The sequence below is a fragment of the Gossypium arboreum genome, chromosome 7 (assembly GCF_025698485.1).
Source record: "Gossypium arboreum isolate Shixiya-1 chromosome 7, ASM2569848v2, whole genome shotgun sequence".
NCBI classification, from domain to species: domain Eukaryota; kingdom Viridiplantae; phylum Streptophyta; class Magnoliopsida; order Malvales; family Malvaceae; genus Gossypium; species Gossypium arboreum.
The window spans coordinates 70,407,489-70,422,324 of NC_069076.1; the positions used below are offsets into that span (position 1 = coordinate 70,407,489).

At 32.1% G+C, this 14,836-nt stretch overlaps 1 long non-coding RNA gene across 1 annotated transcript; it reads right to left on the reverse strand.

Annotated features, from left to right (window-relative positions):
• Nucleotides 1–8,118: 8,118 nt before the first annotated feature.
• On the reverse strand, nt 8,119–9,380 carry LOC128295132 (uncharacterized). Its single transcript, XR_008285452.1, has 2 exons — nt 9,252–9,380; nt 8,119–8,338 (listed from the first exon to the last, which is right to left on the reverse strand). It is a non-coding gene; the product is annotated as an uncharacterized LOC128295132 (long non-coding RNA).
• Nucleotides 9,381–14,836: the final 5,456 nt, after the last annotated feature.

A 14,836-nucleotide genomic window follows, 5' to 3' on the forward strand; every position in this document is an offset into this window, starting at 1 on the left:
GTACATAGGCTATTAGCCATAAACAGCTTCTATACCTTGGTGTAGGCTTTTATCATAGTTGGCATTGGTAATTTCAAACATTTCTTTAAGAAACATATAAAGCATTCTCTCTTATATTATCTTTTCAATCATAATCTTCTTTGTATATTAAAGCATTTTGTGTTTGGTAAATTTTAGATTTATGAACTAGTGACAATCTTTCTGAGTTTTGACTTAAATCAAAATTCTAATAATATTTGTAATGAGTTCAACATTTTTGTGAACTGCAGAATCCTAATGTTTCCATTTTCACGTCAAATTTCAAAATTGGATTGAGTAAACACTACAATTTCCAATTAAAAGAAAAAACCATTAGTACAACTCTTTTCCATTTTAGAAAGTACTGGGAGAAAGGGGTCAGTGCAAATAAATGGAATAGTGGTGAAGAAAAATACCAGTTATGTGCTGAACTTAAATGATGAGGTGGTTTTTGGTTTGCTAGGGAATCATGCTTATGTATACTTTTCTAGGGTTTGAGTGCTATTAGAGTGCTTTAAGTTACTCAATTACTCTAGTGGTGACATTTTATGTGTCTATACTTATTTTGTTATCTCCTTATTTTAATTTCACTTGATTTAGATATTTCAGCAGCTCATGACTGAGGTTGCAATTAAGGTTGCAATTAAGGGCTTATGACTGGGAGAGATATTCTGAAGTATATTTTAGGAGAAAATGGTAGGCACTATATGTTTTTAGCTTTTCTTCAAATTTGGTAATCATATATAGCTTTTAAGTATGCTCTTCGCTATTACACTGAAATTCATCACATACAACAAACATATCTTATGATTTTATTTAAACTATTGTTATAAAAGTACTTATTTCTCTTTTAAAACATAAAGAGGCTAAAATTCCTAAAAATAAAAGAAAAATGATTGGGTAGAAAAACTAATTCAACCATATAATGTTTCTTTTATTTTGTGTTGTATTCTTCTACGTTGATTAGTGTTGGGATTGAATTGTTGGTGGCTCTTTTGTTTTGATGCTTAATGCTTGTTTCATACAAAATTAATTTTTTTTTTAAAAAAAAATTTGGCCATGAAATGTGGATACCTAGGTTCTCCATCTTCCTTTTTGGGTCTACTTCAATCCAGGTCCAAACATAATCCTAAAAGTAAAATTCTTTTTGGGATTTGTTTATTTTTAGGGTTTTTGATTGGTTTTCTTATCTAATCACTCAATATAGTTATGGGCACCAAAACCTTCTCTTTATCTTAATTGAATTATAATTTCGTTTTGTTAAAAGAAAGTAATAAAATAGTTGTTTAGTTTAGTTTAGTTTAGTTTATGGTTATTTAGTTTTCAATGTTCATTCTTCGTAATGAGTTTTGAACTAAAAAAAAAAAATCCTAATTTGATAGTTAAGTGAAACAATGAGTAATTAAGAATATAGTTATTTGGTTTTCAACGTTCAATGTTCAATTTCAGGTTTTTTGTCTCAGTGTGAATTAAGCGTTGAAGGGTGTGAAGAATTAGTGGATGAAGCATCTTCTTTTGCAGAGGCGGTTACCTCTTTGAAAAGGTGTCTCTTAAAAACATTTCAAAGTTTGATATTTTATTAGAGAAGCCATTGTTGAGATTCGCAAACTCAATAAATTTTGACATTTTTGGTTGGAAAGCGTTGGAATCTTTATCGCAAAATGGGTTAAGTTTTGACATCATTTTATTATGATTATGGATTGTCTCCAATTGGTCTCTTCGGAAACAGATGAGATATTGCAATTTGACAAGATTTCGAGTGTTGAATATATGGAAATAAAGTGTTTGTGCCTTTTCTTTTCGATGCTTTAGTGATTCTAATATCAATGGACAAGTAGAAAAATAAAAATTTCAGACTATTTATATAATTTTATTGGTACCAAATTTTAGACTATTTATACAAATGTATGAGTGATACTAATACCAATGGTGGACAAGTAGAAAAATAAAAAGATGCACTTTTTCTTTTCGATGCTTTGTGCCTTTTTCTTTTTTTTTTTAATAAAATTTCATGTTTAATACAATTTATCATTTTTAGATTATAACACGGGCAAAAAAAAATTATATAAAAATTATATAAATAACAAATGAAACTTTAGTTGAAACCATAAATTTGGAATTAATTTATAGGAAGATAATGACACAAGTTATTATAGTTCAATGAAACTCAGATGAAACCATAAAAGCTGAGATTAATTTATAAGAAGATTCATTTATAGAAGATAATTAAATTATTTGTTTCGCTAATAATATTCTAACACTTAAATATGCATTGTAGTTTAAAAATAATAAAATAGTTATAAATTATTTTTCTAATATTATATATTATGATTTTTATTAATTCATATTTTAATAATAATTATATTAAGAATGTTATTAAATTATATGTTATTATTTTATTAAATTATATTTAATAATACTTAAATTAAAGTATGATTAAATTATTTATTATTAAATTATATTTAGTAATATTCCTATTATAAATTATTAATAACAATAACAATAATCATCTACATAAAAATTTATGTTAAGTGTACTCGGTCATTTAAACATTTTTCATTATGCTATTACAACATCTATTCCATTCAACCAAAGACAAGAATGCTATTACAGCTCTGTTCCATTCCATTCAACCAAAAAATGAATTACTGATTACAACTCAATTCCATTACAGCCCTATTCCATTCCCCCCAACCAAACGTGATGTTACAATATGTTTGGTTGGATGGAATTGCTTTTCCATTCCGCCCTAATTCCGTGCGCTATAGTATAGCAGCCATTTGGTTCACCGTTTAGGTGATTCCATGGAATTACTATTACATGCTCATTCCCTTATCTCACCATTTAGGTATTCAGGGGTTGGGGGTCTGAATACCTATTCAACATCACACGGTTTAGGTTTTTGGACCAAAATACCCTGCCTCCCTTCTTCCCAAATTCTCTCCAGATTTCTTCCTCTCCAAATCAAGCATCCATTTGTTTTTTTCTATTATGTGTTTCTCAGGCTGCTCGCAAGTCGGCACCGAAAATGGAATCAGTGTTTTCCCTTGATGTTATTTGTTGTAGTCTTAATGAATCAATGAGTCTAAAGAATTTCGGGCTCTCTGATGTTTGTCTTGCCACTTTAGCATCTCAAGGTTTGCAAGATTTACTTACTTTTCTCTTTCCTAGTTTTCCCCTTTCATTGCAGTGTTTGAGGGATTTAGAGTTAAAATCCCAGTTTCAATCTAGAGAAGATGGATTGGAGTTTTACCCTTTCAAAAGGGATTTAAAGTTAATTACCATTTTAGATGATGAATGAGCTTTTATATTGCCATCTTTGTCTTCATAGCTAATCAAAAGGTTGATCACTCTGATTTATCCTTTGGAGAAAATATGTAAGTTTTTGGAGTCTTGAAAGTTCTTTATATCGTATAAAAGCCACTCTCTCTCCTGCTGGTCTTTTTTTTATTTCCTTTAGAACTAACTCTGAACCTAAAATTGTAGGTATAATGGAGATAAAGCAAACAACATCAAGGTTACAAATAAGCCTTTTACAGATTCCATAGAAGTGACTAAAGGTAGAGATTACTGACTTTTTGTACACTTTTAAGTTGCCCTTGACAATCCATTATTGGGTTTATGACTAGAAATAGAAGTCTCTAATCAGTGTTATGTTATTTATTTTACATCATGATACATAGCAGAAGGAGAAAAGGACCCAAATCAAGTTGAAGTTAAGAGGCCAATATTACAAGTATCCAAGGATGGTTATGAAAGTCTTCCTTCGTATATGACTAGTTTAGCATCATGGAAGGTATGCAGCTCATGCTTTTGGTTTTTGAGGATTCTATTCTAACTATTGTTTTAAACATAAAATGCTATGCTAGAGTTGTGTTCTTATGGTTGAGCCACACTGGCGAGAAGGTTTTCAAAGAACTCTTTGCACATTAAATAGGACATGATAAAAATTTTGAAAATAGTAAAAGCAAAATTAAGATGGTAAAAAAACCAAATTACAACCTGTTGTTGAATTGAAACAATTGCTTCTTGACATTATGCTACTCAAATGTATTATGGGGTGAGGGACAGGGCTGAGAACAAAAACCAATTTGCATAGTAATGTACAATTCTATTTCTTTTGGGTTATAACTGAATGTATAGAGCCATGTCCCTGGTATGATGCTTAGATTGTTTCCTTCTTGCATGTGAACAGTGAACTTGATCTGGTTTAGCTAAGGCATTAGAATGGTGGTATTAACTGATTTAAAGCTTTCTCTTTATAGGTGCTAATAACATGAAATATGCTGAATGCAAAATTCTTGGTTTTTTTTTCTTTTAATTGCGAATTCTATTTAAAGAAAGCATAACCACTACCTTTTTGGATGATAATCATCTAATACAAAATGCTTTCTTCATTTTTATTTTTACTTTTTTTTTGTTGGGGGCTTTTAGGATTTGCTTGCAGCTGTGGAGAAGATCAACTCAAGTTTGAACAAGAAAGAAAAAACAAAAGGTTATAATTACTTCTACCAAGATGAAATTAAAGCCCCGGGCTTAGGAAATGCACCGCATCCTACTATTTGTCTGTAGTTTGATTATATTTTATTATATTCCTACGGCTTTAGGTGTAACATTGAACATGGATTTCTGTCTGGCATGATATATTCAATTTCTTTTTCAAGATTTTCATATACTTAGATGGGTCTTAAGAGGATCATGTCCAGATACGTGTCTTGGGAGGATTATATACTTATACCCATATTCAAATATGCATTGGATGCATGTGCTAGATACAGATATTTCAAGAAAAATGTAAAGTTAGAAGCCACATAATCAGTATATTCTATTGGTTTAATTGGGGAACACTTATTGCATTGGCAAGTTGTACTGTTAGAAGTTAGAACAAAGCATGTCCTAGATTAATTATTTGCAATCTGGATATATCCTTAACCAGATATGGCCAATTCATTTTGTCTAAACCTCAAACATAGAATGTAAATGGTTAACATCTAAAACCTGAGTTGACAAGTTCTGATTGGTGCATACAGGGCCTAAAGGATGAGCTTACTTGTTGCTATTGGTGCGCATGAATCATCTTATTGTGGAGACCACTGATGGGCTGATTTCTTATTGAGTGCTGTGAATTAGAACCAACCTATTGTGAATTAGTGCTTTTGTTAATAAAATTCACTGTTAAATAATGATGGGAGGTAATATTCAAGGTTGAATTAATTTTTATTTGAAAAAAATTAAATCTAATTTTTCATTTTATGGAAAAAATCTTTTAAAAACGATAAATGGGTAATTGAAAATATAAATTATCAATCTTAATCATCATTTAATTTCACATTATTAAAAAAAAGTACAAATTGATGGAATATTTAATAAAAATATTAATTTTAACTTTTATTTATCTTATAAAGGTTGTACATTTTTAATATTAAATGTAAAATGCAATTTAGATTGTAATTATTAAATCGTTAGTAGTGATTTTGCACTTGAAGGTGTGACGCGACAGTGAGCACTTTTCTAACTCCAAATCTGGAAATTGAAAACACAAAAAACATAAGAATTGTTTACACAATTCAGTTTCTCTATGTTTGCGGAACTTAATTTAGTGAGAAATATTCAGTCTCTCAAACAGTTACAACAAGTAAACCTAATCTGTTACATATTTCATGATAATTCTTTTCACTTTCGAATCTTGAAGAACAATACTTTCACCATTAAGTTTACCCCTGTGAATTCAACAAGTAAAATTACAACACAACCGATTTTATTAACAATTTGTGCTCTAAGAAAAGTTCCCTTACATAAATAAAATAAGTGCTAAAAGTTCTAAGTACAAAAACCTATACAAATCTCCCTTAAATAGATCTATGTTTGAAACTTACTAATGTAAAAGGCCTATAACAATTCCATTTAAACAATAATATAATAATATATTTAGAATAATAGAGAATAAAACAAATATGGACTCTTGGCAACTAATCTCATAGCATGTCAATCCAATCCAAATTTCTCTATTACAAGAGATTGTCTCGGTGATTTAATTCGATCTAATGATATTTTAGTACATTAAATTTGTATTGCGTTTAAAAGTAATAAAGTAGATTATATATTTTTATAGTATTATATATTTTGATTTTTAATTCATATAATAATTATATTAAGAATGTTATTAAATTATATTTTATTAAATTATATTTAATAATAATTATGTTAAAATATGATTAAATTATTTATTATTTTCATTAAATTATTTTAAATAACAATCTTATTAAAATTTAATAACAATAACAATAGTCATCTACTTAAAAAAATTCTGCTAGGGTATTCTAGTCATTTTAGTTTTTTTCCTTATGCTATTACAACATTATTCCATTCAACCAAACACAAGAATACTATTACAGTTCTATTCCATTCCATTCAACCAAACAGTTGAATTACTGATTACAGCTCTATTCCATTACAACTCTATTCAATTACAGCCCTATTCCATTACAGTGAACCAAACGTAGCACTAGTCTATTGATTGGACCAAGGCAAAACAAATGTTGAAGAATATCAAGACTACAAGATTACTGGATTGAGCAAACAAATATGTAAGAATCATTTGGGTTGCAAGTCATTCCTTAGTGCTCCCTATTGGATCTAATGCCCTAAGTGTAGTATTTTGATCTATGTACACTTTTATTTTTTTGAACATATTGGTTTAATAAAATTACCCATGAATTACATTAATACCTTCTATATATTTTTCTCAATGGTTTTTGCACACAAAGCAAAATGGAAGCAAATATTAGCTCTGTAGCACCCCAAACCCGGCCCAGAAGTTATGGCCGGATCCGGCATGCCACATCAAAAACGTTAAAAAAAAATTTCCATTCTAAGTCCAGAAAATCGTACTTGATGTTCAAAAGATTAATTCATTAAGGGTTAAAGTGAATGGAAGCTGTGCACCAGGTAGGAAACCGGAAAAGAGGTGGTGAGTCCATCGGACTGCTTAAGTACCAAGCTCCCTTCAGATCCAATCCTAGACATGCATACCTCCATTGCCACACCTTAACATCATGGATATTTCTAGGACACCGATTTGATTAAGTCATTTTTAGGAAAAGTGATTAATTTTGGAAAATACTTTCATTGCGGAAGCTTTGCTTGTTGTAGTGTTATTTTGAAATCAACTGTTGTTTTTGCAAACGCGCCCTAAAGCTATCCAATTTCAACAGTTAAAATAAGTCTTACCTATCTTAGTAATACATATTAAAAACCATCAAAAATAAATAAGCGGCCTTATTACATTTAAAAGCCCAAAACCTCAAACGTAATTAAAAGGATGTCGAGTTCACGAAGAAAATCAAACTTTCGAGCGGTGGCAACTCAATTCCTCACGACTCAAGCCCACTATGGTTGGGGATTTCTGCGTGGATGAAAATAAAAGGGGTGAGTTTGGGGAAACTCGGTGTAAATTAACCCAACCATAGCCTATATCACTCAAACCACGAAATAGAATAAGTTGGCCTTAGCCGAGCGTAATTGAGAATAAAGCCTATAGGCCCATAGCAGAACAGAACAGATATTACATGTTTATGCAGAAACCCAACCATATCCAACCGTATACACCCCCGTACCAACCTTACACCGTATGGGGAGACAACTCGACCCACCCAACTGCTACACACCACAGAATTTGTAGCATGGTGCTAGAATGATAATGTGACAGAGTCACCAGATCTGAATAATCGTGGCGAGCCACCGTATCAGATATATGTGGCGAGCCACCGGATCGAATATTTGTGGCATAGCCACCAGAACGCTTCCTCCATAATATAACCCATGTCCCCATGCAACAAATATATAATCATGGCATCCATCATACAGAATCAGATCGCTATGCTTTTCAGTCAAAATTAACCCTACGGGTATAACGGTAATTTTGCACCTAGGGGTATAACAGTAATTTTCCATACATAGGGGTATTATAGTAATTTAGCTACTTTCAGGGTTTTCATGCATATCCTAACTATTTACGTACTATCAAAACACTTACCGCACATACTTACCGAATTGGGCCCGTTGGCCCATAAACCCGATCTTTGGCCCATTAAGCCCAAATTATCAAAATGTACGAAATCGCGCGTACTGCAGTTTATTACTTTATATTACCAAATATACAAACCCAACTATTTTACGAGCATTCGCACACTCGCAAATTCCCAAAATACCGACTTTTCGGCATTTCGGCTTTTCGGCTTTTGCCAATCTAGTCTATGAGAGGGTGTCAATTACACACCTGTTTGTGACGATATGCTGACGAGATCCACACACGAACCGCCTACAATTGGATTACTAACACGTTAATCTAACTATTCAAATACAAACTACATATTAACCCCTTACAATATTCGGCCAATCACACCTACAGATCATAGTAAGCTTATAAGAAAACAATAAGCAACTCATTAACAAATTTTTGTCAATGTTTACCACATAATCATAATTTCACCGCAAGTCGTCTTCCCGAGCAACAGTCACTAAATCATTTATAACTGAGCTACGAAACTCCAAATAAGTTCCGTTAATTTTCCTTGAAAATACACTCATATATCTTCTATCCATAAAATTTTCAGAATTTTGGTATGGCCAATCAATACCAGATTTTTCTTAAAGTTTCCCATGTTTCACTTGTTTGACTAATCTGACCACTCTTCATTACGAATCAAATTTCTCATTGTACAGAATTCAAAATATGTTCTTGTTTATTTCATTAGAAACTAGACTCAATAAGCTTTAATTACATAATTTATTCAGCTTCTAATTCATCTCCCACAATTTATGGTGATTTTCCAAAGTCACATTATCTTCTTTGTCCCAAGCAGTTTATTACCAAATCACTTTTTCACACATACCTTGCATGCATGTTATTTAAACATGTATATCACCAATCAATCATCACATATCTATGATTTTACTTAAGTATAATCTCCATTTCATCATTTTAAAGCACAACATGTTAGCTGATTTTTCCCTTTAACATCTAAGGCACATGCATGCTCATTTGTTTAGCTCAACTTCACCTATCTTCCATTTTTCATCAAAAGAACATGAAACAACAACCATTTCCTTCATTTTAATTCATGACTAAATGCTCACAACATAACTAAAAATCAAAATATGCTTCAAGAGTTAAGGTAGAATCAAGAAGAACTCATGAACCTCAAAATAGAAGCAAGGTACCAAGAACTTACCTTCAATTTTCCTCCTCCTAATGACCGAATACTCAAGAGCTTTCTCCTCTCCTTTCTCTTCTCTAAATTTCAGCTATGATGAACAAAGATGGACAAAACTTTGTTCTTTTCACCTCTTTTTCTTTTAATAAAACTTCATATTTCATCCATTTAATTCTTTAATACAAAAGACATGAAATTCTTATCATGAAACATTTACCTAACCCATTATCATGAAACATTTACCTAACCTATTATCATGGAACATTTACCTAACCTATTATCATGGAACATTTACCTAACCTATTATCATGGAACATTTACCTAACCTATTATCAATTTGTATCAATTTGTACCATAAATTATGGATATCAAGTGTACATTTTGTCTACAAAAACATGATGGCTGGCCACTTCATGTAAAATGGGAGGTTTGTCATGCAAATCCTCCTATTTTGCACTCCTATTTATTTGGTCACTTCAATTTAGCCTATAGCATTTTCAAACATTTTCACATAGGTCCTATTTCAGAATTTCACCCCCTTTTTCTTATGGAACAAAAATTAACTAAAATTGTTGGGTTCTATCTTAAGCTTGGGCTTTCTAGAGGCCCACTAACATAATTAAACCTATGCCAACATTCACAGGATTCCCGAAAATTGGGGCGTTACAAGCTCATTGGTTATCTAATGTTTAACTAATACTAAGCGGTATTATGTGGTCAGATCATAATACGAAAAGATAACTTGTATTAGTAGATGAACCCAAACATGTCCTAGTTTAATTGGAAATGAGATAATTGAGTGAAAGACTAATATTTCATCTATAAAGTCCAATTGGGGAGATGTCTTATCATGAGCATCAGAGCGAATGACTCCTAGAAGATAGAGACATGGATGTGGCTGACTTGATTGAAATTACATTGGACATGACCCAAGTAGAATAAATCCTAAATGCGTTTATGGATTTATTCGCTTGTGACATTCATAGTGTGACATACCTTAATCTTGAGTGGATGGTGGACGATGTATGCGTGACTCGTATACTTTGATGTAAGTAAAACCAGAGCTCAAATAGATAAGGAACTGAAAGCTAGTACAATGGTATATGAATTCTGCAATACGTAACACTATTCACAATAGTGAAATTCATAGTCCTAGAAATGGGTAAATGATATCCTCTCATTGGCATTATATAACAGTCTGTTTTTCAATAGTGTCAAAAATGGTGGTTTTGAAACCCCATTTTTGATGATCGAGTTTGTAAATATTATTATTTAATATTTACGCGGTTAGTATAAATGTTAATTGAAATTTGGTCCCTTAATTTTGTTAAATGGGTAGTTAATTAAGGTATCGGGACTAGATTGTAAAATTGGTAAAAGTTAATCATTATGGATTTTTAATTAACCAAGGGACCAGTTGAGCAATTGGACCAATCAACAATGTGCCAAATGGTGGTGTGAATTGATTTTCATCCACTAAATTTGTTAATTAAGCTATTTTTTATTAATTAATGGTTAATCTAATTACAAAAGTAAAAACAAAATGAAACAAAGCCATTTTCTTCTCTCTCGTCTTCTTCATAAACTAAAGGGAAAGAATAAGGTTTTGAGCATTTCAACTTTTGGTCCCTCAAATTGGTAACATTTCAAGTCCTATTCTTGTAATTTTTTATGTTTTTGAGGTTGTGGGAGTTGATTTAGCTAACCTATGTACCAATTTGTAATAATGTTAAAGTTTCCAAAATTTTCCATAGTTGATTTCTTGAATTTTTTGGTACTAAATTGTTAGATTTAAGCTTAGAAGTAAAAATGACTAGTTTGTAAAGTTTAATTGCTAGTTTTTGAACATAGGGACTAAAGTGTATAATTTTTTAAATTAATGTAAGATTTTTGTGATTATTGATAATAGAGAGTTGGGAAAGGATGTAATTAAGATCGGTTTCAAAATCGAAGATCAAATTTGAAAGTAATAGCAATTTCGATTTTAGGGACTAAGTTGAATAAAATACAAAACTTTAGGGGCATTTGAAAAATAAAAATTGGACTGATTCATGCATTTAATATGACGTTATAAACTATTTGGAATTGATAAATTGAAATGAATTATCTTATAAATCAGGAATTGAACCAAATCGAGGATAAGCGAAGAAAAGGAAAAATTATCGATTAGTCATTGCAATTCAACTTATTTGCTGATTTAATTAGGTAAGTTCATATGGTATGATTGTATTTAAATTGTTTTATAATTGAAATATGAATTTGTGAATGATTGGTTGTAATTTGAATTGTTTGCGATTTAGTACAAAAGGTGAGTTGTAGACTAAATTGTAAAGAAATGATTATATGAACTTTATATGCCCGAGTGAACATAATAAATGAAATGATACAATGGACATGCCAATAGGGTTAATTTACATTGGTACAAGATATATGTGATGATATGAAGTATGTGATTGTACGGAGTTTATTACTGATTATATCATAATCCAACATTTGTTGCGGATTACTAAGCTTTATGTCTTTACGGAGACCCTAGTGTGGTGAAGGGATGTATTTTTATACAATTATGTATGCTTGCCTATGGAGACCCTCTATGTGTTTGGGACCCAATTTCTTGTTACAATTGAAAAAAAAATAGGATATACAGTGGACAATGAAGAAGCTCTAATGTTTCCTTTCTCAGGCCATGAATAATATATGTTGTTGGTAAAAAAAAAACAAGAATGGCATCAAAGGTTTCATCCACTTTTTGAATCAGCTCTCGATTGAATTCTTACTAATGGCCTCTAACATAAATCTCCTGGTATAATTTGCTTCTTGAATCAGTGATTGAGAGTATCAAAGCATAGAACTCCAACACAAGCTCCCTCACATATGGCTTCACAAACGAAACAGTGCCAAGTAGACCATATTTTGTTAAGAAGGTGTCAATGCCTTGCTCAACAAAACTTGCATCTTTGATATTTTGCTCTTCAATGAAACACTTTGTCCTCAACGCCATGTATTTGTTTAGTTAATCAGGGATATGGAATGTTATTTCCTTGTTGGCCAAATGTATTTCCACCTATGCTTTTGCCTTTCCCACTGCATGAGTAAGCATTGCTAGAACACCACTCATCTTCAGCTTTTTATTTCTTTGGATGGCAAACATTGTTCTTACATGCTTCTTAGACTTAGCCTTTGATGACACAATTTCATTTAAAGGAAAATTTTCTTCAAAGCTTGAATTTGAACTAGAACTTGAATTAGAATTAGTGAATTACTCATCAGGTGAGTCAAAAACCTCCTCACTCAAACTCTTATATTCCTTTTTTCTTTTCTGGGATGGCTTGGGGGCAACAGAAACCTATACTTAATATTCTTTTATTTGTTTTCTTTGTAATTTATTGAACTAACCCATCTAATTTTAGAACTTATGAGTCAATAGTATATCATCCTAGAGTTATATGTATACTTACATTATCTTGTTAATATGTTCCTATTCAATTTCATGTATCATACTAGTTCTAGTACATTTTATCTTTTGCATGTTTATTTCTTATTTTTAGTTGTTTTGTTTTCTAGTTTCTTTTATTTTACTTTTGCTTGCTTGAGGACAAAGGACTTAAATGTGGGGGTATTTGACCTAACATCAAATGTAGTAGTTATTTTAGGTCATTTATGCACTTGAAAAGCTTGTTTTCTAGCACTTTTATAATTAAGTATTACATTTTCAATATTAGTAGGTTGGGAATAATAATAATAATATAAGATATTTTTTTACATATTTTTTTGCTATTTCAATGACCCGTAAGGCCAACTCGGCCCTCGTGAGTGACTAATGGGGTATTTTATTGTGTAGGATGTATTTTCAGGTCCAAGAATACAAGGGATGATGATCGAACAATGAGATTGTAACAACCTGTTTTTCAATGGTGTTGGAAACGATGGTATTGGGGCTAAAAATCTGACAAGTAAGTTTGTAAATATTATTATTTAATACTTACAAGTTGTAATGCTCTAATTTTCTTATGTCTACTTCTGTACAATTTTGACATAAATGTGTATCTACTTCAGTGGTTAAGTGTTCTAGGTGTGTACGAGAGGTCCCAAGTTCAAGCCCTAGCTTTAGCAATTTTGTTATTTTGGAAGAAAACTCTATCCTTGTTCAGTGGGCTTATAGTTAATTGTCTGTAATCCTATATTAGAATAAGGCTGCTAGTTCAAGTGGTAAGGGAGTCGGTGTGTTGGAGGTCCTGTGTTTGAATCCCTGCGCAAGCATGGGTATTTATTTTTGGTTTGGCTATGGAAAGTGTTTTGGTGGAGTTGGGTTTTTGAGTAGTGGCTGTTAGTGGGTTAGTAGAAAGGAATTTTAGGGATTCTTCATATTATCTGATTCCTTTCATTTTTGCAAATTTTCTTCTCTCCTCCCAAAATTTCCATAGTTTCTGGCGTGCATTTTTCTTCTTCTTGCTCTTTTTGTTTCTTCTATTTTCTTTTTTGCTGATTTAATTTCTTTTCATTTTCCTATTTGCTACCAAATTTTAGCGCCTCTTTAGTTCAGTGCCTTTCATGCGTTATCAGTAAGTTGGGTAGAGTAATTGTGTTTTCACTTGTTAATCCTTTACTGATAGGTGTTGTTAATGCTGATTAGAGGAAGATTCAGGGGCTCAAATCATTTGTTGGGGACTTAGTTTATTGGAATTTACCGTAGTTCGATTGAAGGTAAGGTTTGGTGGCTTTTCGGATGAATAGCTTGACTCGAGTTCCGTTTTAATTTGATTCTAAATGACTAAATTAGTGTCTTAGTTGTTGATTTTGAGGTTCTGGAGGGCTCGAGAGCATTTTTGCATCGAAACAATACCAGGTGCATACTCGAAACGCAAGAAACTGAGTTCTCAGCAAAAGTCAAAAAGCTCACTGTTGACGCTACACGACCGTGTCGTAGGCCGTATGGTAGGTCGTGTGCAACGACACGGCTGTGTAAACGATAAAGGCTAGGCTGTGCATAAGACATGGCCATGTGATGGCCAGAGTGTGGCCATGTGAGCTACACAGGCTAGGCCAGGTTAGGTGTGTGAGCCACACGAGTGTGTGGACCCACATTGGTGTGTGATAACTGGGCCAGGCCGTGTGATCCACAGGGGCAAGGCCAATCTAGACCTGTGGGCCACACGAGTGTATGGGCCCATTTATCTGAATTTTCTCTAGGGTTGCACGGGTCATCCTAAATGACTGTGGGCCTACTGTAGGGTCGGTAAGGACGAACGATGTAACATCTTGAAATAGTGCCTAGTCAGAATAGTGGTTTTAGGACCACAAATCCAACATTAAAATAATTATTTCATGATCATTATGAGGTCTAAGATACGAAAATAAGCATGTGTTAAAGTTTCATGAAGAAATTCTAAGTATAAGGTGTCCAATTGGAACTTAGGAACCAAATTGAATAAATTGAAAAACTTGGGTTCTAGAAGAAATTTGCATGAAATTTCTTTGAATTATAATTTAGAAGGTCTTAAATAGCAATTTGCCTAATTTCTAAGTTTTTGGACAAAAATAGGCATGCATGGAAAGTTTGGAAGTCTTGTAAGGAAGAGTATTTCGGTCATTTGGTAATAAAC